Source organism: Equus asinus, chromosome 10, assembly GCF_041296235.1.
Source record: "Equus asinus isolate D_3611 breed Donkey chromosome 10, EquAss-T2T_v2, whole genome shotgun sequence".
NCBI lineage: Eukaryota > Metazoa > Chordata > Mammalia > Perissodactyla > Equidae > Equus > Equus asinus.
The window spans coordinates 279,131-297,918 of NC_091799.1; positions in this window are offsets into that span (position 1 = coordinate 279,131).

Below are 18,788 nucleotides of genomic sequence, written 5' to 3' on the forward strand. Positions count from 1 at the left end.
GCTTTTTCCCCAGGTCTTCACACCTTAGTGTTTTGTTTTTGCTTAACGATTGCCACCTGGGCTAGCCTCTGTTTCCCATCTTCCTCAGTTTCAGAGGGTTGATATTTCAGGGTTGCTTTTTCCCCAGGTCTCCACGCCCTTGTGTGTTTCTTTTGCTTAACGATTGCCACCTGACCTAGCCTCTGTTGCCCATCCTCGTCAGTTTCAGAGGGTAGATTTCTCCGTGTTGCTTTTTCCCCAGGTCTCCACGCCCTTGTGTGTTTCTTTTGCTTAACGTTTGCCACCTGAAGCCAGCCTCTCTTGCCCATCTTCCTCAGTTTCAGAGGGTAGATATTTCAGGGTTGCTTTTTACCCAGGTCTCCACGCTTTTGGGTTTTGTTTTTGCTTAACGATTGCCACCTGAGGTAGCCTCTGTTGCCCATCTTCCTCAGTTTCAGAGGGTGGATTTCTCAGTGTTGCTTTTTACCCAGGTCTCCACGCCCTTGTGTGTTTCTTTTGCTTAAAGATTGCCACCTGAGCTAGCCTCTGTTGCCCATCTTCGTCCGTTTCAGAGGGTAGATTTCTCAGTGTTGCCTTTTCGCCAGCTCCCCACGCCCTTGTGTGTTTCTTTTGCTTAAAGATTGTCACCTGAGCTAGGCACTGTTGCCCTGCTTCCTCAGTTTCAGGGGGTACCTTTTTCAGGGTAGCTTTTTGACCGGGTCTCCTCGCCATTGTATTTTTCTATTTCACTTTTTTTGCATAAAGATTGCCACCTGAGCTAGCCTCTGTTGCCCATCTTCTTCGGTTTCAGAGGGTAGATTTCTCAGTGTTTCATGTTCGCCAGCTCTCCACGCCCTTGCGTCTTTTTTTTTTTTTTGCTTAAAGTTTGCAACCTGAGCTAGCTTCTTTTGCCCATGTTCGTCAGTTTCAGAGGGTGGATTTCTCCGTGTTGCTTTTTCCCCAGGTCTCCACGCCCTTGTGTGTTTCTTTTGCTTAACGATTGCCACCTGAGGTAGCCTCTGTTGCCCATCCTCGTCAGTTTCAGAGGGTAGATATATCAGGGTTGCTTTTTCCCCAGGTCTCCACGCCCTTGTGTGTTTCTTTTGCTTAAAGTTTGCCACCTGAAGCCAGCCTCTCTTGCCCATCTTCCTCAGTTTCAGAGGGTAGATATTTCAGGGTTGCTTTTTCCCCAGGTCTCCACGCCTTTGGGTTTTGTTTTTGCTTAACGATTGCCACCTGAGGTAGCCTCTCTTGCCCATCTTCCTCAGTTTCAGAGGGTGGATTTCTCCGTGTTGCTTTTTCCACAGGTCTCCACGCCCTTGTGTGTTTCTTTTGCTTAACGATTGCCACCTGAGGTAGCCTCTGTTGCCCATCCTCGTCAGTTTCAGAGGGTAGATTTCTCAGTGCTGCTTTTTCCCCAGGTCTCCACGCCCTCGTGTGTTTCTTTTGCTTAAAGTTTGTCACCTGAAGCCAGCCTCTCTTGCCCATCTTCCTCAGTTTCAGAGGGTAGATATTTCAGCGTTGCTTTTTCCCCAGGTCTTCACACCTTAGTGTTTTGTTTTTGCTTAACGATTGCCACCTGGGCTAGCCTCTGTTTCCCATCTTCCTCAGTTTCAGAGGGTTGATATTTCAGGGTTGCTTTTTCCCCAGGTCTCCACGCCCTTGTGTGTTTCTTTTGCTTAACGATTGCCACCTGACCTAGCCTCTGTTGCCCATCCTCGTCAGTTTCAGAGGGTAGATTTCTCCGTGTTGCTTTTTCCCCAGGTCTCCACGCCCTTGTGTGTTTCTTTTGCTTAACGTTTGCCACCTGAAGCCAGCCTCTCTTGCCCATCTTCCTCAGTTTCAGAGGGTAGATATTTCAGGGTTGCTTTTTACCCAGGTCTCCACGCTTTTGGGTTTTGTTTTTGCTTAACGATTGCCACCTGAGGTAGCCTCTGTTGCCCATCTTCCTCAGTTTCAGAGGGTGGATTTCTCAGTGTTGCTTTTTACCCAGGTCTCCACGCCCTTGTGTGTTTCTTTTGCTTAAAGATTGCCACCTGAGCTAGCCTCTGTTGCCCATCTTCGTCCGTTTCAGAGGGTAGATTTCTCAGTGTTGCCTTTTCGCCAGCTCCCCACGCCCTTGTGTGTTTCTTTTGCTTAAAGATTGTCACCTGAGCTAGGCACTGTTGCCCTGCTTCCTCAGTTTCAGGGGGTACCTTTTTCAGGGTAGCTTTTTGACCGGGTCTCCTCGCCATTGTATTTTTCTATTTCACTTTTTTTGCATAAAGATTGCCACCTGAGCTAGCCTCTGTTGCCCATCTTCTTCGGTTTCAGAGGGTAGATTTCTCAGTGTTTCATGTTCGCCAGCTCTCCACGCCCTTGCGTCTTTTTTTTTTTTTTGCTTAAAGGTTGCAACCTGAGCTAGCTTCTTTTGCCCATGTTCGTCAGTTTCAGAGGGTGGATTTCTCCGTGTTGCTTTTTCCCCAGGTCTCCACGCCCTTGTGTGTTTCTTTTGCTTAACGATTGCCACCTGAGGTAGCCTCTGTTGCCCATCCTCGTCAGTTTCAGAGGGTAGATATATCAGGGTTGCTTTTTCCCCAGGTCTCCACGCCCTTGTGTGTTTCTTTTGCTTAAAGTTTGCCACCTGAAGCCAGCCTCTCTTGCCCATCTTCCTCAGTTTCAGAGGGTAGATATTTCAGGGTTGCTTTTTCCCCAGGTCTCCACGCCTTTGGGTCTTGCTTCTGCTTAACGATTGCCACCTGAGGTAGCCTCTGTTGCCCTTGTTCCTCAGTTTCAGAGGGTGGATTTCTCCGTGTTGCTTTTTCCCCAGGTCTCCACGCCCTTGTGTGTTTCTTTTGCTTAACGATTGCCACCTGAGGTAGCCTCTGTTGCCCATCCTCGTCAGTTTCAGAGGGTGGATTTCTCCCTGTTGCTTTTTCCCCAGGTCTCCACGCCCTTGTGTGTTTCTTTTGCTTAAAGTTTGCCACCTGAAGCCAGCCTCTCTTGCCCATCTTCCTCAGTTTCAGAGGGTAGATATTTCAGGGTTGCTTTTTCCCCAGGTCTCCACGCCTTTGGGTTTTGTTTTTGCTTAACGATTGCCACCTGAGGTAGCCTCTCTTGCCCATCTTCCTCAGTTTCAGAGGGTGGATTTCTCCGTGTTGCTTTTTCCACAGGTCTCCACGCCCTTGTGTGTTTCTTTTGCTTCACGATTGCCACCTGAGGTAGCCTCTGTTGCCCATCCTCGTCAGTTTCAGAGGGTAGATTTCTCAGTGCTGCTTTTTCCCCAGGTCTCCACGCCCTCGTGTGTTTCTTTTGCTTAAAGTTTGTCACCTGAAGCCAGCCTCTCTTGCCCATCTTCCTCAGTTTCAGAGGGTAGATATTTCAGCGTTGCTTTTTCCCCAGGTCTTCACACCTTAGTGTTTTGTTTTTGCTTAACGATTGCCACCTGGGCTAGCCTCTGTTTCCCATCTTCCTCAGTTTCAGAGGGTTGATATTTCAGGGTTGCTTTTTCCCCAGGTCTCCACGCCCTTGTGTGTTTCTTTTGCTTAACGATTGCCACCTGACCTAGCCTCTGTTGCCCATCCTCGTCAGTTTCAGAGGGTAGATTTCTCCGTGTTGCTTTTTCCCCAGGTCTCCACGCCCTTGTGTGTTTCTTTTGCTTAACGTTTGCCACCTGAAGCCAGCCTCTCTTGCCCATCTTCCTCAGTTTCAGAGGGTAGATATTTCAGGGTTGCTTTTTACCCAGGTCTCCACGCTTTTGGGTTTTGTTTTTGCTTAACGATTGCCACCTGAGGTAGCCTCTGTTGCCCATCTTCCTCAGTTTCAGAGGGTGGATTTCTCAGTGTTGCTTTTTACCCAGGTCTCCACGCCCTTGTGTGTTTCTTTTGCTTAAAGATTGCCACCTGAGCTAGCCTCTGTTGCCCATCTTCGTCCGTTTCAGAGGGTAGATTTCTCAGTGTTGCCTTTTCGCCAGCTCCCCACGCCCTTGTGTGTTTCTTTTGCTTAAAGATTGTCACCTGAGCTAGGCACTATTGCCCTGCTTCCTCAGTTTCAGAGGGTACCTTTTTCAGGGTAGCTTTTTGACCGGGTCTCCTCGCCATTGTATTTTTCTATTTCACTTTTTTTGCATAAAGATTGCCACCTGAGCTAGCCTCTGTTGCCCATCTTCTTCGGTTTCAGAGGGTAGATTTCTCAGTGTTTCATGTTCGCCAGCTCTCCACGCCCTTGCGTCTTTTTTTTTTTTTTGCTTAAAGGTTGCAACCTGAGCTAGCTTCTTTTGCCCATGTTCGTCAGTTTCAGAGGGTGGATTTCTCCGTGTTGCTCTTTCCCCAGGTCTCCACGCCCTTGTGTGTTTCTTTTGCTTAACGATTGCCACCTGAGGTAGCCTCTGTTGCCCATCCTCGTCAGTTTCAGAGGGTAGATATATCAGGGTTGCTTTTTCCCCAGGTCTCCACGCCCTTGTGTGTTTCTTTTGCTTAAAGTTTGCCACCTGAAGCCAGCCTCTCTTGCCCATCTTCCTCAGTTTCAGAGGGTAGATATTTCAGGGTTGCTTTTTCCCCAGGTCTCCACGCCTTTGGGTCTTGCTTCTGCTTAACGATTGCCACCTGAGGTAGCCTCTGTTGCCCTTGTTCCTCAGTTTCAGAGGGTGGATTTCTCCGTGTTGCTTTTTCCCCAGGTCTCCACGCCCTTGTGTGTTTCTTTTGCTTAACGATTGCCACCTGAGGTAGCCTCTGTTGCCCATCCTCGTCAGTTTCAGAGGGTGGATTTCTCCCTGTTGCTTTTTCCCCAGGTCTCCACGCCCTTGTGTGTTTCTTTTGCTTAAAGTTTGCCACCTGAAGCCAGCCTCTCTTGCCCATCTTCCTCAGTTTCAGAGGGTAGATATTTCAGGGTTGCTTTTTCCCCAGGTCTCCACGCCTTTGGGTTTTGTTTTTGCTTAACGATTGCCACCTGAGGTAGCCTCTCTTGCCCATCTTCCTCAGTTTCAGAGGGTGGATTTCTCCGTGTTGCTTTTTCCACAGGTCTCCACGCCCTTGTGTGTTTCTTTTGCTTAACGATTGCCACCTGAGGTAGCCTCTGTTGCCCATCCTCGTCAGTTTCAGAGGGTAGATTTCTCAGTGCTGCTTTTTCCCCAGGTCTCCACGCCCTCGTGTGTTTCTTTTGCTTAAAGTTTGTCACCTGAAGCCAGCCTCTCTTGCCCATCTTCCTCAGTTTCAGAGGGTAGATATTTCAGCGTTGCTTTTTCCCCAGGTCTTCACACCTTAGTGTTTTGTTTTTGCTTAACGATTGCCACCTGGGCTAGCCTCTGTTTCCCATCTTCCTCAGTTTCAGAGGGTTGATATTTCAGGGTTGCTTTTTCCCCAGGTCTCCACGCCCTTGTGTGTTTCTTTTGCTTAACGATTGCCACCTGAGGTAGCCTCTGTTGCCCATCTTCCTCAGTTTCAGAGGGTGGATTTCTCAGTGTTGCTTTTTCCCCAGGTCTCCACGCCCTTGTGTGTTTCTTTTGCTTAAAGATTGCCACCTGAGCTAGCCTCTGTTGCCCATCTTCGTCCGTTTCAGAGGGTAGATTTCTCAGTGTTGCCTTTTCGCCAGCTCCCCACGCCCTTGTGTGTTTCTTTTGCTTAAAGATTGTCACCTGAGCTAGGCACTGTTGCCCTGCTTCCTCAGTTTCAGAGGGTACCTTTTTCAGGGTAGCTTTTTGACCGGGTCTCCTCGCCATTGTATTTTTCTATTTCACTTTTTTTGCATAAAGATTGCCACCTGAGCTAGCCTCTGTTGCCCATCTTCTTCGGTTTCAGAGGGTAGATTTCTCAGTGTTTCATGTTCGCCAGCTCTCCACGCCCTTGCGTCTTTTTTTTTTTTTTGCTTAAAGGTTGCAACCTGAGCTAGCTTCTTTTGCCCATGTTCGTCAGTTTCAGAGGGTGGATTTCTCCGTGTTGCTTTTTCCCCAGGTCTCCACGCCCTTGTGTGTTTCTTTTGCTTAACGATTGCCACCTGAGGTAGCCTCTGTTGCCCATCCTCGTCAGTTTCAGAGGGTAGATATATCAGGGTTGCTTTTTCCCCAGGTCTCCACGCCCTTGTGTGTTTCTTTTGCTTAAAGTTTGCCACCTGAAGCCAGCCTCTCTTGCCCATCTTCCTCAGTTTCAGAGGGTAGATATTTCAGGGTTGCTTTTTCCCCAGGTCTCCACGCCTTTGGGTCTTGCTTCTGCTTAACGATTGCCACCTGAGGTAGCCTCTGTTGCCCTTGTTCCTCAGTTTCAGAGGGTGGATTTCTCCGTGTTGCTTTTTCCCCAGGTCTCCACGCCCTTGTGTGTTTCTTTTGCTTAACGATTGCCACCTGAGGTAGCCTCTGTTGCCCATCCTCGTCAGTTTCAGAGGGTGGATTTCTCCCTGTTGCTTTTTCCCCAGGTCTCCACGCCCTTGTGTGTTTCTTTTGCTTAAAGTTTGCCACCTGAAGCCAGCCTCTCTTGCCCATCTTCCTCAGTTTCAGAGGGTAGATATTTCAGGGTTGCTTTTTCCCCAGGTCTCCACGCCTTTGGGTTTTGTTTTTGCTTAACGATTGCCACCTGAGGTAGCCTCTCTTGCCCATCTTCCTCAGTTTCAGAGGGTGGATTTCTCCGTGTTGCTTTTTCCACAGGTCTCCACGCCCTTGTGTGTTTCTTTTGCTTCACGATTGCCACCTGAGGTAGCCTCTGTTGCCCATCCTCGTCAGTTTCAGAGGGTAGATTTCTCAGTGCTGCTTTTTCCCCAGGTCTCCACGCCCTCGTGTGTTTCTTTTGCTTAAAGTTTGTCACCTGAAGCCAGCCTCTCTTGCCCATCTTCCTCAGTTTCAGAGGGTAGATATTTCAGCGTTGCTTTTTCCCCAGGTCTTCACACCTTAGTGTTTTGTTTTTGCTTAACGATTGCCACCTGGGCTAGCCTCTGTTTCCCATCTTCCTCAGTTTCAGAGGGTTGATATTTCAGGGTTGCTTTTTCCCCAGGTCTCCACGCCCTTGTGTGTTTCTTTTGCTTAACGATTGCCACCTGACCTAGCCTCTGTTGCCCATCCTCGTCAGTTTCAGAGGGTAGATTTCTCCGTGTTGCTTTTTCCCCAGGTCTCCACGCCCTTGTGTGTTTCTTTTGCTTAACGTTTGCCACCTGAAGCCAGCCTCTCTTGCCCATCTTCCTCAGTTTCAGAGGGTAGATATTTCAGGGTTGCTTTTTACCCAGGTCTCCACGCTTTTGGGTTTTGTTTTTGCTTAACGATTGCCACCTGAGGTAGCCTCTGTTGCCCATCTTCCTCAGTTTCAGAGGGTGGATTTCTCAGTGTTGCTTTTTACCCAGGTCTCCACGCCCTTGTGTGTTTCTTTTGCTTAAAGATTGCCACCTGAGCTAGCCTCTGTTGCCCATCTTCGTCCGTTTCAGAGGGTAGATTTCTCAGTGTTGCCTTTTCGCCAGCTCCCCACGCCCTTGTGTGTTTCTTTTGCTTAAAGATTGTCACCTGAGCTAGGCACTGTTGCCCTGCTTCCTCAGTTTCAGAGGGTACCTTTTTCAGGGTAGCTTTTTGACCGGGTCTCCTCGCCATTGTATTTTTCTATTTCACTTTTTTTGCATAAAGATTGCCACCTGAGCTAGCCTCTGTTGCCCATCTTCTTCGGTTTCAGAGGGTAGATTTCTCAGTGTTTCATGTTCGCCAGCTCTCCACGCCCTTGCGTCTTTTTTTTTTTTTGCTTAAAGGTTGCAACCTGAGCTAGCTTCTTTTGCCCATGTTCGTCAGTTTCAGAGGGTGGATTTCTCCGTGTTGCTTTTTCCCCAGGTCTCCACGCCCTTGTGTGTTTCTTTTGCTTAACGATTGCCACCTGAGGTAGCCTCTGTTGCCCATCCTCGTCAGTTTCAGAGGGTAGATATATCAGGGTTGCTTTTTCCCCAGGTCTCCACGCCCTTGTGTGTTTCTTTTGCTTAAAGTTTGCCACCTGAAGCCAGCCTCTCTTGCCCATCTTCCTCAGTTTCAGAGGGTAGATATTTCAGGGTTGCTTTTTCCCCAGGTCTCCACGCCTTTGGGTCTTGCTTCTGCTTAACGATTGCCACCTGAGGTAGCCTCTGTTGCCCTTGTTCCTCAGTTTCAGAGGGTGGATTTCTCCGTGTTGCTTTTTCCCCAGGTCTCCACGCCCTTGTGTGTTTCTTTTGCTTAACGATTGCCACCTGAGGTAGCCTCTGTTGCCCATCCTCGTCAGTTTCAGAGGGTGGATTTCTCCCTGTTGCTTTTTCCCCAGGTCTCCACGCCCTTGTGTGTTTCTTTTGCTTCACGATTGCCACCTGAGGTAGCCTCTGTTGCCCATCCTCGTCAGTTTCAGAGGGTGGATTTCTCCCTGTTGCTTTTTCCCCAGGTCTCCACGCCCTTGTGTGTTTCTTTTGCTTAAAGTTTGCCACCTGAAGCCAGCCTCTCTTGCCCATCTTCCTCAGTTTCAGAGGGTAGATATTTCAGGGTTGCTTTTTCCCCAGGTCTCCACGCCTTTGGGTTTTGTTTTTGCTTAACGATTGCCACCTGAGGTAGCCTCTCTTGCCCATCTTCCTCAGTTTCAGAGGGTGGATTTCTCCGTGTTGCTTTTTCCACAGGTCTCCACGCCCTTGTGTGTTTCTTTTGCTTCACTATTGCCACCTGGGATAGCCTCTGTTGCCCATCCTCGTCAGTTTCAGAGGGTAGATTTCTCAGTGCTGCTTTTTCCCCAGGTCTCCACGCCCTCGTGTGTTTCTTTTGCTTAAAGTTTGTCACCTGAAGCCAGCCTCTCTTGCCCATCTTCCTCAGTTTCAGAGGGTAGATATTTCAGCGTTGCTTTTTCCCCAGGTCTTCACACCTTAGTGTTTTGTTTTTGCTTAACGATTGCCACCTGGGCTAGCCTCTGTTTCCCATCTTCCTCAGTTTCAGAGGGTTGATATTTCAGGGTTGCTTTTTCCCCAGGTCTCCACGCCCTTGTGTGTTTCTTTTGCTTAACGATTGCCACCTGACCTAGCCTCTGTTGCCCATCCTCATCAGTTTCAGAGGGTAGATTTCTCCGTGTTGCTTTTTCCCCAGGTCTCCACGCCCTTGTGTGTTTCTTTTGCTTAACGTTTGCCACCTGAAGCCAGCCTCTCTTGCCCATCTTCCTCAGTTTCAGAGGGTAGATATTTCAGGGTTGCTTTTTACCCAGGTCTCCACGCTTTTGGGTTTTGTTTTTGCTTAACGATTGCCACCTGAGGTAGCCTCTGTTGCCCATCTTCCTCAGTTTCAGAGGGTGGATTTCTCAGTGTTGCTTTTTACCCAGGTCTCCACGCCCTTGTGTGTTTCTTTTGCTTAAAGATTGCCACCTGAGCTAGCCTCTGTTGCCCATCTTCGTCCGTTTCAGAGGGTAGATTTCTCAGTGTTGCCTTTTCGCCAGCTCCCCACGCCCTTGTGTGTTTCTTTTGCTTAAAGATTGTCACCTGAGCTAGGCACTGTTGCCCTGCTTCCTCAGTTTCAGAGGGTACCTTTTTCAGGGTAGCTTTTTGACCGGGTCTCCTTGCCATTGTATTTTTCTATTTCACTTTTTTTGCATAAAGATTGCCACCTGAGCTAGCCTCTGTTGCCCATCTTCTTCGGTTTCAGAGGGTAGATTTCTCAGTGTTTCATGTTCGCCAGCTCTCCACGCCCTTGCGTCTTTTTTTTTTTTTTGCTTAAAGGTTGCAACCTGAGCTAGCTTCTTTTGCCCATGTTCGTCAGTTTCAGAGGGTGGATTTCTCCGTGTTGCTTTTTCCCCAGGTCTCCACGCCCTTGTGTGTTTCTTTTGCTTAACGATTGCCACCTGAGGTAGCCTCTGTTGCCCATCCTCGTCAGTTTCAGAGGGTAGATATATCAGGGTTGCTTTTTCCCCAGGTCTCCACGCCCTTGTGTGTTTCTTTTGCTTAAAGTTTGCCACCTGAAGCCAGCCTCTCTTGCCCATCTTCCTCAGTTTCAGAGGGTAGATATTTCAGGGTTGCTTTTTCCCCAGGTCTCCACGCCTTTGGGTCTTGCTTCTGCTTAACGATTGCCACCTGAGGTAGCCTCTGTTGCCCTTGTTCCTCAGTTTCAGAGGGTGGATTTCTCCGTGTTGCTTTTTCCCCAGGTCTCCACGCCCTTGTGTGTTTCTTTTGCTTAACGATTGCCACCTGAGGTAGCCTCTGTTGCCCATCCTCGTCAGTTTCAGAGGGTGGATTTCTCCCTGTTGCTTTTTCCCCAGGTCTCCACGCCCTTGTGTGTTTCTTTTGCTTAAAGTTTGCCACCTGAAGCCAGCCTCTCTTGCCCATCTTCCTCAGTTTCAGAGGGTAGATATTTCAGGGTTGCTTTTTCCCCAGGTCTCCACGCCTTTGGGTTTTGTTTTTGCTTAACGATTGCCACCTGAGGTAGCCTCTGTTGCCCATCTTCCTCAGTTTCAGAGGGTGGATTTCTCCGTGTTGCTTTTTCCACAGGTCTCCACGCCCTTGTGTGTTTCTTTTGCTTCACGATTGCCACCTGAGATAGCCTCTGTTGCCCATCCTCGTCAGTTTCAGAGGGTAGATTTCTCAGTGCTGCTTTTTCCCCAGGTCTCCACGCCCTCGTGTGTTTCTTTTGCTTAAAGTTTGTCACCTGAAGCCAGCCTCTCTTGCCCATCTTCCTCAGTTTCAGAGGGTAGATATTTCAGCGTTGCTTTTTCCCCAGGTCTTCACACCTTAGTGTTTTGTTTTTGCTTAACGATTGCCACCTGGGCTAGCCTCTGTTTCCCATCTTCCTCAGTTTCAGAGGGTTGATATTTCAGGGTTGCTTTTTCCCCAGGTCTCCACGCCCTTGTGTGTTTCTTTTGCTTAACGATTGCCACCTGAGGTAGCCTCTGTTGCCCATCCTCGTCAGTTTCAGAGGGTGGATTTCTCCCTGTTGCTTTTTCCCCAGGTCTCCACGCCCTTGTGTGTTTCTTTTGCTTAAAGTTTGCCACCTGAAGCCAGCCTCTCTTGCCCATCTTCCTCAGTTTCAGAGGGTAGATATTTCAGGGTTACTTTTTCCCCAGGTCTCCACGCTTTTGGGTTTTGTTTTTGCTTAACGATTGCCACCTGAGGTAGCCTCTGTTGCCCATCTTCCTCAGTTTCAGAGGGTGGATTTCTCAGTGTTGCTTTTTACCCAGGTCTCCACGCCCTTGTGTGTTTCTTTTGCTTAAAGATTGCCACCTGAGCTAGCCTCTGTTGCCCATCTTCGTCCGTTTCAGAGGGTAGATTTCTCAGTGTTGCCTTTTCGCCAGCTCCCCACGCCCTTGTGTGTTTCTTTTGCTTAAAGATTGTCACCTGAGCTAGGCACTGTTGCCCTGCTTCCTCAGTTTCAGAGGGTACCTTTTTCAGGGTAGCTTTTTGACCGGGTCTCCTCGCCATTGTATTTTTCTATTTCACTTTTTTTGCATAAAGATTGCCACCTGAGCTAGCCTCTGTTGCCCATCTTCTTCGGTTTCAGAGGGTAGATTTCTCAGTGTTTCATGTTCGCCAGCTCTCCACGCCCTTGCGTCTTTTTTTTTTTTTTGCTTAAAGGTTGCAACCTGAGCTAGCTTCTTTTGCCCATGTTCGTCAGTTTCAGAGGGTGGATTTCTCCGTGTTGCTTTTTCCCCAGGTCTCCACGCCCTTGTGTGTTTCTTTTGCTTAACGATTGCCACCTGAGGTAGCCTCTGTTGCCCATCCTCGTCAGTTTCAGAGGGTAGATATATCAGGGTTGCTTTTTCCCCAGGTCTCCACGCCCTTGTGTGTTTCTTTTGCTTAAAGTTTGCCACCTGAAGCCAGCCTCTCTTGCCCATCTTCCTCAGTTTCAGAGGGTAGATATTTCAGGGTTGCTTTTTCCCCAGGTCTCCACGCCTTTGGGTCTTGCTTCTGCTTAACGATTGCCACCTGAGGTAGCCTCTGTTGCCCTTGTTCCTCAGTTTCAGAGGGTGGATTTCTCCGTGTTGCTTTTTCCCCAGGTCTCCACGCCCTTGTGTGTTTCTTTTGCTTAACGATTGCCACCTGAGGTAGCCTCTGTTGCCCATCCTCGTCAGTTTCAGAGGGTAGATATATCAGGGTTGCTTTTTCCCCAGGTCTCCACGCCCTTGTGTGTTTCTTTTGCTTAAAGTTTGCCACCTGAAGCCAGCCTCTCTTGCCCATCTTCCTCAGTTTCAGAGGGTAGATATTTCAGGGTTGCTTTTTCCCCAGGTCTCCACGCCTTTGGGTTTTGTTTTTGCTTAACGATTGCCACCTGAGGTAGCCTCTCTTGCCCATCTTCCTCAGTTTCAGAGGGTGGATTTCTCCGTGTTGCTTTTTCCACAGGTCTCCACGCCCTTGTGTGTTTCTTTTGCTTCACGATTGCCACCTGAGGTAGCCTCTGTTGCCCATCCTCGTCAGTTTCAGAGGGTAGATTTCTCAGTGCTGCTTTTTCCCCAGGTCTCCACGCCCTCGTGTGTTTCTTTTGCTTAAAGTTTGTCACCTGAAGCCAGCCTCTCTTGCCCATCTTCCTCAGTTTCAGAGGGTAGATATTTCAGCGTTGCTTTTTCCCCAGGTCTTCACACCTTAGTGTTTTGTTTTTGCTTAACGATTGCCACCTGGGCTAGCCTCTGTTTCCCATCTTCCTCAGTTTCAGAGGGTTGATATTTCAGGGTTGCTTTTTCCCCAGGTCTCCACGCCCTTGTGTGTTTCTTTTGCTTAACGATTGCCACCTGACCTAGCCTCTGTTGCCCATCCTCGTCAGTTTCAGAGGGTAGATTTCTCCGTGTTGCTTTTTCCCCAGGTCTCCACGCCCTTGTGTGTTTCTTTTGCTTAACGTTTGCCACCTGAAGCCAGCCTCTCTTGCCCATCTTCCTCAGTTTCAGAGGGTAGATATTTCAGGGTTGCTTTTTACCCAGGTCTCCACGCTTTTGGGTTTTGTTTTTGCTTAACGATTGCCACCTGAGGTAGCCTCTGTTGCCCATCTTCCTCAGTTTCAGAGGGTGGATTTCTCAGTGTTGCTTTTTACCCAGGTCTCCACGCCCTTGTGTGTTTCTTTTGCTTAAAGATTGCCACCTGAGCTAGCCTCTGTTGCCCATCTTCGTCCGTTTCAGAGGGTAGATTTCTCAGTGTTGCCTTTTCGCCAGCTCCCCACGCCCTTGTGTGTTTCTTTTGCTTAAAGATTGTCACCTGAGCTAGGCACTGTTGCCCTGCTTCCTCAGTTTCAGAGGGTACCTTTTTCAGGGTAGCTTTTTGACCGGGTCTCCTCGCCATTGTATTTTTCTATTTCACTTTTTTTGCATAAAGATTGCCACCTGAGCTAGCCTCTGTTGCCCATCTTCTTCGGTTTCAGAGGGTAGATTTCTCAGTGTTTCATGTTCGCCAGCTCTCCACGCCCTTGCGTCTTTTTTTTTTTTTTGCTTAAAGGTTGCAACCTGAGCTAGCTTCTTTTGCCCATGTTCGTCAGTTTCAGAGGGTGGATTTCTCCGTGTTGCTTTTTCCCCAGGTCTCCACGCCCTTGTGTTTTTCTTTTGCTTAACGATTGCCACCTGAGGTAGCCTCTGTTGCCCATCCTCGTCAGTTTCAGAGGGTAGATATATCAGGGTTGCTTTTTCCCCAGGTCTCCACGCCCTTGTGTGTTTCTTTTGCTTAAAGTTTGCCACCTGAAGCCAGCCTCTCTTGCCCATCTTCCTCAGTTTCAGAGGGTAGATATTTCAGGGTTGCTTTTTCCCCAGGTCTCCACGCCTTTGGGTCTTGCTTCTGCTTAACGATTGCCACCTGAGGTAGCCTCTGTTGCCCTTGTTCCTCAGTTTCAGAGGGTGGATTTCTCCGTGTTGCTTTTTCCCCAGGTCTCCACGCCCTTGTGTGTTTCTTTTGCTTCACGATTGCCACCTGAGGTAGCCTCTGTTGCCCATCCTCGTCAGTTTCAGAGGGTGGATTTCTCCCTGTTGCTTTTTCCCCAGGTCTCCACGCCCTTGTGTGTTTCTTTTGCTTAAAGTTTGCCACCTGAAGCCAGCCTCTCTTGCCCATCTTCCTCAGTTTCAGAGGGTAGATATTTCAGGGTTGCTTTTTCCCCAGGTCTCCACGCCTTTGGGTTTTGTTTTTGCTTAACGATTGCCACCTGAGGTAGCCTCTCTTGCCCATCTTCCTCAGTTTCAGAGGGTGGATTTCTCCGTGTTGCTTTTTCCACAGGTCTCCACGCCCTTGTGTGTTTCTTTTGCTTCACGATTGCCACCTGAGGTAGCCTCTGTTGCCCATCCTCGTCAGTTTCAGAGGGTAGATTTCTCAGTGCTGCTTTTTCCCCAGGTCTCCACGCCCTCGTGTGTTTCTTTTGCTTAAAGTTTGTCACCTGAAGCCAGCCTCTCTTGCCCATCTTCCTCAGTTTCAGAGGGTAGATATTTCAGCGTTGCTTTTTCCCCAGGTCTTCACACCTTAGTGTTTTGTTTTTGCTTAACGATTGCCACCTGGGCTAGCCTCTGTTTCCCATCTTCCTCAGTTTCAGAGGGTTGATATTTCAGGGTTGCTTTTTCCCCAGGTCTCCACGCCCTTGTGTGTTTCTTTTGCTTAACGATTGCCACCTGACCTAGCCTCTGTTGCCCATCCTCGTCAGTTTCAGAGGGTAGATTTCTCCGTGTTGCTTTTTCCCCAGGTCTCCACGCCCTTGTGTGTTTCTTTTGCTTAACGTTTGCCACCTGAAGCCAGCCTCTCTTGCCCATCTTCCTCAGTTTCAGAGGGTAGATATTTCAGGGTTGCTTTTTACCCAGGTCTCCACGCTTTTGGGTTTTGTTTTTGCTTAACGATTGCCACCTGAGGTAGCCTCTGTTGCCCATCTTCCTCAGTTTCAGAGGGTGGATTTCTCAGTGTTGCTTTTTACCCAGGTCTCCACGCCCTTGTGTGTTTCTTTTGCTTAAAGATTGCCACCTGAGCTAGCCTCTGTTGCCCATCTTCGTCCGTTTCAGAGGGTAGATTTCTCAGTGTTGCCTTTTCGCCAGCTCCCCACGCCCTTGTGTGTTTCTTTTGCTTAAAGATTGTCACCTGAGCTAGGCACTGTTGCCCTGCTTCCTCAGTTTCAGAGGGTACCTTTTTCAGGGTAGCTTTTTGACCGGGTCTCCTCGCCATTGTATTTTTCTATTTCACTTTTTTTGCATAAAGATTGCCACCTGAGCTAGCCTCTGTTGCCCATCTTCTTCGGTTTCAGAGGGTAGATTTCTCAGTGTTTCATGTTCGCCAGCTCTCCACGCCCTTGCGTCTTTTTTTTTTTTTTGCTTAAAGGTTGCAACCTGAGCTAGCTTCTTTTGCCCATGTTCGTCAGTTTCAGAGGGTGGATTTCTCCGTGTTGCTTTTTCCCCAGGTCTCCACGCCCTTGTGTGTTTCTTTTGCTTAACGATTGCCACCTGAGGTAGCCTCTGTTGCCCATCCTCGTCAGTTTCAGAGGGTAGATATATCAGGGTTGCTTTTTCCCCAGGTCTCCACGCCCTTGTGTGTTTCTTTTGCTTAAAGTTTGCCACCTGAAGCCAGCCTCTCTTGCCCATCTTCCTCAGTTTCAGAGGGTAGATATTTCAGGGTTGCTTTTTCCCCAGGTCTCCACGCCTTTGGGTCTTGCTTCTGCTTAACGATTGCCACCTGAGGTAGCCTCTGTTGCCCTTGTTCCTCAGTTTCAGAGGGTGGATTTCTCCGTGTTGCTTTTTCCCCAGGTCTCCACGCCCTTGTGTGTTTCTTTTGCTTAACGATTGCCACCTGAGGTAGCCTCTGTTGCCCATCCTCGTCAGTTTCAGAGGGTGGATTTCTCCCTGTTGCTTTTTCCCCAGGTCTCCACGCCCTTGTGTGTTTCTTTTGCTTAAAGTTTGCCACCTGAAGCCAGCCTCTCTTGCCCATCTTCCTCAGTTTCAGAGGGTAGATATTTCAGGGTTGCTTTTTCCCCAGGTCTCCACGCCTTTGGGTTTTGTTTTTGCTTAACGATTGCCACCTGAGGTAGCCTCTCTTGCCCATCTTCCTCAGTTTCAGAGGGTGGATTTCTCCGTGTTGCTTTTTCCACAGGTCTCCACGCCCTTGTGTGTTTCTTTTGCTTAACGATTGCCACCTGAGGTAGCCTCTGTTGCCCATCCTCGTCAGTTTCAGAGGGTAGATTTCTCAGTGCTGCTTTTTCCCCAGGTCTCCACGCCCTCGTGTGTTTCTTTTGCTTAAAGTTTGTCACCTGAAGCCAGCCTCTCTTGCCCATCTTCCTCAGTTTCAGAGGGTAGATATTTCAGCGTTGCTTTTTCCCCAGGTCTTCACACCTTAGTGTTTTGTTTTTGCTTAACGATTGCCACCTGGGCTAGCCTCTGTTTCCCATCTTCCTCAGTTTCAGAGGGTTGATATTTCAGGGTTGCTTTTTCCCCAGGTCTCCACGCCCTTGTGTGTTTCTTTTGCTTAACGATTGCCACCTGACCTAGCCTCTGTTGCCCATCCTCGTCAGTTTCAGAGGGTAGATTTCTCCGTGTTGCTTTTTCCCCAGGTCTCCACGCCCTTGTGTGTTTCTTTTGCTTAACGTTTGCCACCTGAAGCCAGCCTCTCTTGCCCATCTTCCTCAGTTTCAGAGGGTAGATATTTCAGGGTTGCTTTTTACCCAGGTCTCCACGCTTTTGGGTTTTGTTTTTGCTTAACGATTGCCACCTGAGGTAGCCTCTGTTGCCCATCTTCCTCAGTTTCAGAGGGTGGATTTCTCAGTGTTGCTTTTTACCCAGGTCTCCACGCCCTTGTGTGTTTCTTTTGCTTAAAGATTGCCACCTGAGCTAGCCTCTGTTGCCCATCTTCGTCCGTTTCAGAGGGTAGATTTCTCAGTGTTGCCTTTTCGCCAGCTCCCCACGCCCTTGTGTGTTTCTTTTGCTTAAAGATTGTCACCTGAGCTAGGCACTATTGCCCTGCTTCCTCAGTTTCAGAGGGTACCTTTTTCAGGGTAGCTTTTTGACCGGGTCTCCTCGCCATTGTATTTTTCTATTTCACTTTTTTTGCATAAAGATTGCCACCTGAGCTAGCCTCTGTTGCCCATCTTCTTCGGTTTCAGAGGGTAGATTTCTCAGTGTTTCATGTTCGCCAGCTCTCCACGCCCTTGCGTCTTTTTTTTTTTTTTGCTTAAAGGTTGCAACCTGAGCTAGCTTCTTTTGCCCATGTTCGTCAGTTTCAGAGGGTGGATTTCTCCGTGTTGCTCTTTCCCCAGGTCTCCACGCCCTTGTGTGTTTCTTTTGCTTAACGATTGCCACCTGAGGTAGCCTCTGTTGCCCATCCTCGTCAGTTTCAGAGGGTAGATATATCAGGGTTGCTTTTTCCCCAGGTCTCCACGCCCTTGTGTGTTTCTTTTGCTTAAAGTTTGCCACCTGAAGCCAGCCTCTCTTGCCCATCTTCCTCAGTTTCAGAGGGTAGATATTTCAGGGTTGCTTTTTCCCCAGGTCTCCACGCCTTTGGGTCTTGCTTCTGCTTAACGATTGCCACCTGAGGTAGCCTCTGTTGCCCTTGTTCCTCAGTTTCAGAGGGTGGATTTCTCCGTGTTGCTTTTTCCCCAGGTCTCCACGCCCTTGTGTGTTTCTTTTGCTTAACGATTGCCACCTGAGGTAGCCTCTGTTGCCCATCCTCGTCAGTTTCAGAGGGTGGATTTCTCCCTGTTGCTTTTTCCCCAGGTCTCCACGCCCTTGTGTGTTTCTTTTGCTTAAAGTTTGCCACCTGAAGCCAGACTCTCTTGCCCATCTTCCTCAGTTTCAGAGGGTAGATATTTCAGGGTTGCTTTTTCCCCAGGTCTCCACGCCTTTGGGTTTTGTTTTTGCTTAACGATTGCCACCTGAGGTAGCCTCTCTTGCCATCTTCCTCAGTTTCAGAGGGTGGATTTCTCCGTGTTGCTTTTTCCACAGGTCTCCACGCCCTTGTGTGTTTCTTTTGCTTAACGATTGCCACCTGAGGTAGCCTCTGTTGCCCATCCTCGTCAGTTTCAGAGGGTAGATTTCTCAGTGCTGATTTTTCCCCAGGTCTCCACGCCCTCGTGTGTTTCTTTTGCTTAAAGTTTGTCACCTGAAGCCAGCCTCTCTTGCCCATCTTCCTCAGTTTCAGAGGGTAGATATTTCAGCGTTGCTTTTTCCCCAGGTCTTCACACCTTAGTGTTTTGTTTTTGCTTAACGATTGCCACCTGGGCTAGCCTCTGTTTCCCATCTTCCTCAGTTTCAGAGGGTTGATATTTCAGGGTTGCTTTTTCCCCAGGTCTCCACGCCCTTGTGTGTTTCTTTTGCTTAACGATTGCCACCTGAGGTAGCCTCTGTTGCCCATCTTCCTCAGTTTCAGAGGGTGGATTTCTCAGTGTTGCTTTTTCCCCAGGTCTCCACGCCCTTGTGTGTTTCTTTTGCTTAAAGATTGCCACCTGAGCTAGCCTCTGTTGCCCATCTTCGTCCGTTTCAGAGGGTAGATTTCTCAGTGTTGCCTTTTCGCCAGCTCCCCACGCCCTTGTGTGTTTCTTTTGCTTAAAGATTGTCACCTGAGCTAGGCACTGTTGCCCTGCTTCCTCAGTTTCAGAGGGTACCTTTTTCAGGGTAGCTTTTTGACCGGGTCTCCTCGCCATTGTATTTTTCTATTTCACTTTTTTTGCATAAAGATTGCCACCTGAGCTAGCCTCTGTTGCCCATCTTCTTCGGTTTCAGAGGGTAGATTTCTCAGTGTTTCATGTTCGCCAGCTCTCCACGCCCTTGCGTCTTTTTTTTTTTTTTTGCTTAAAGGTTGCAACCTGAGCTAGCTTCTTTTGCCCATGTTCGTCAGTTTCAGAGGGTGGATTTCTCCGTGTTGCTTTTTCCCCAGGTCTCCACGCCCTTGTGTGTTTCTTTTGCTTAACGATTGCCACCTGAGGTAGCCTCTGTTGCCCATCCTCGTCAGTTTCAGAG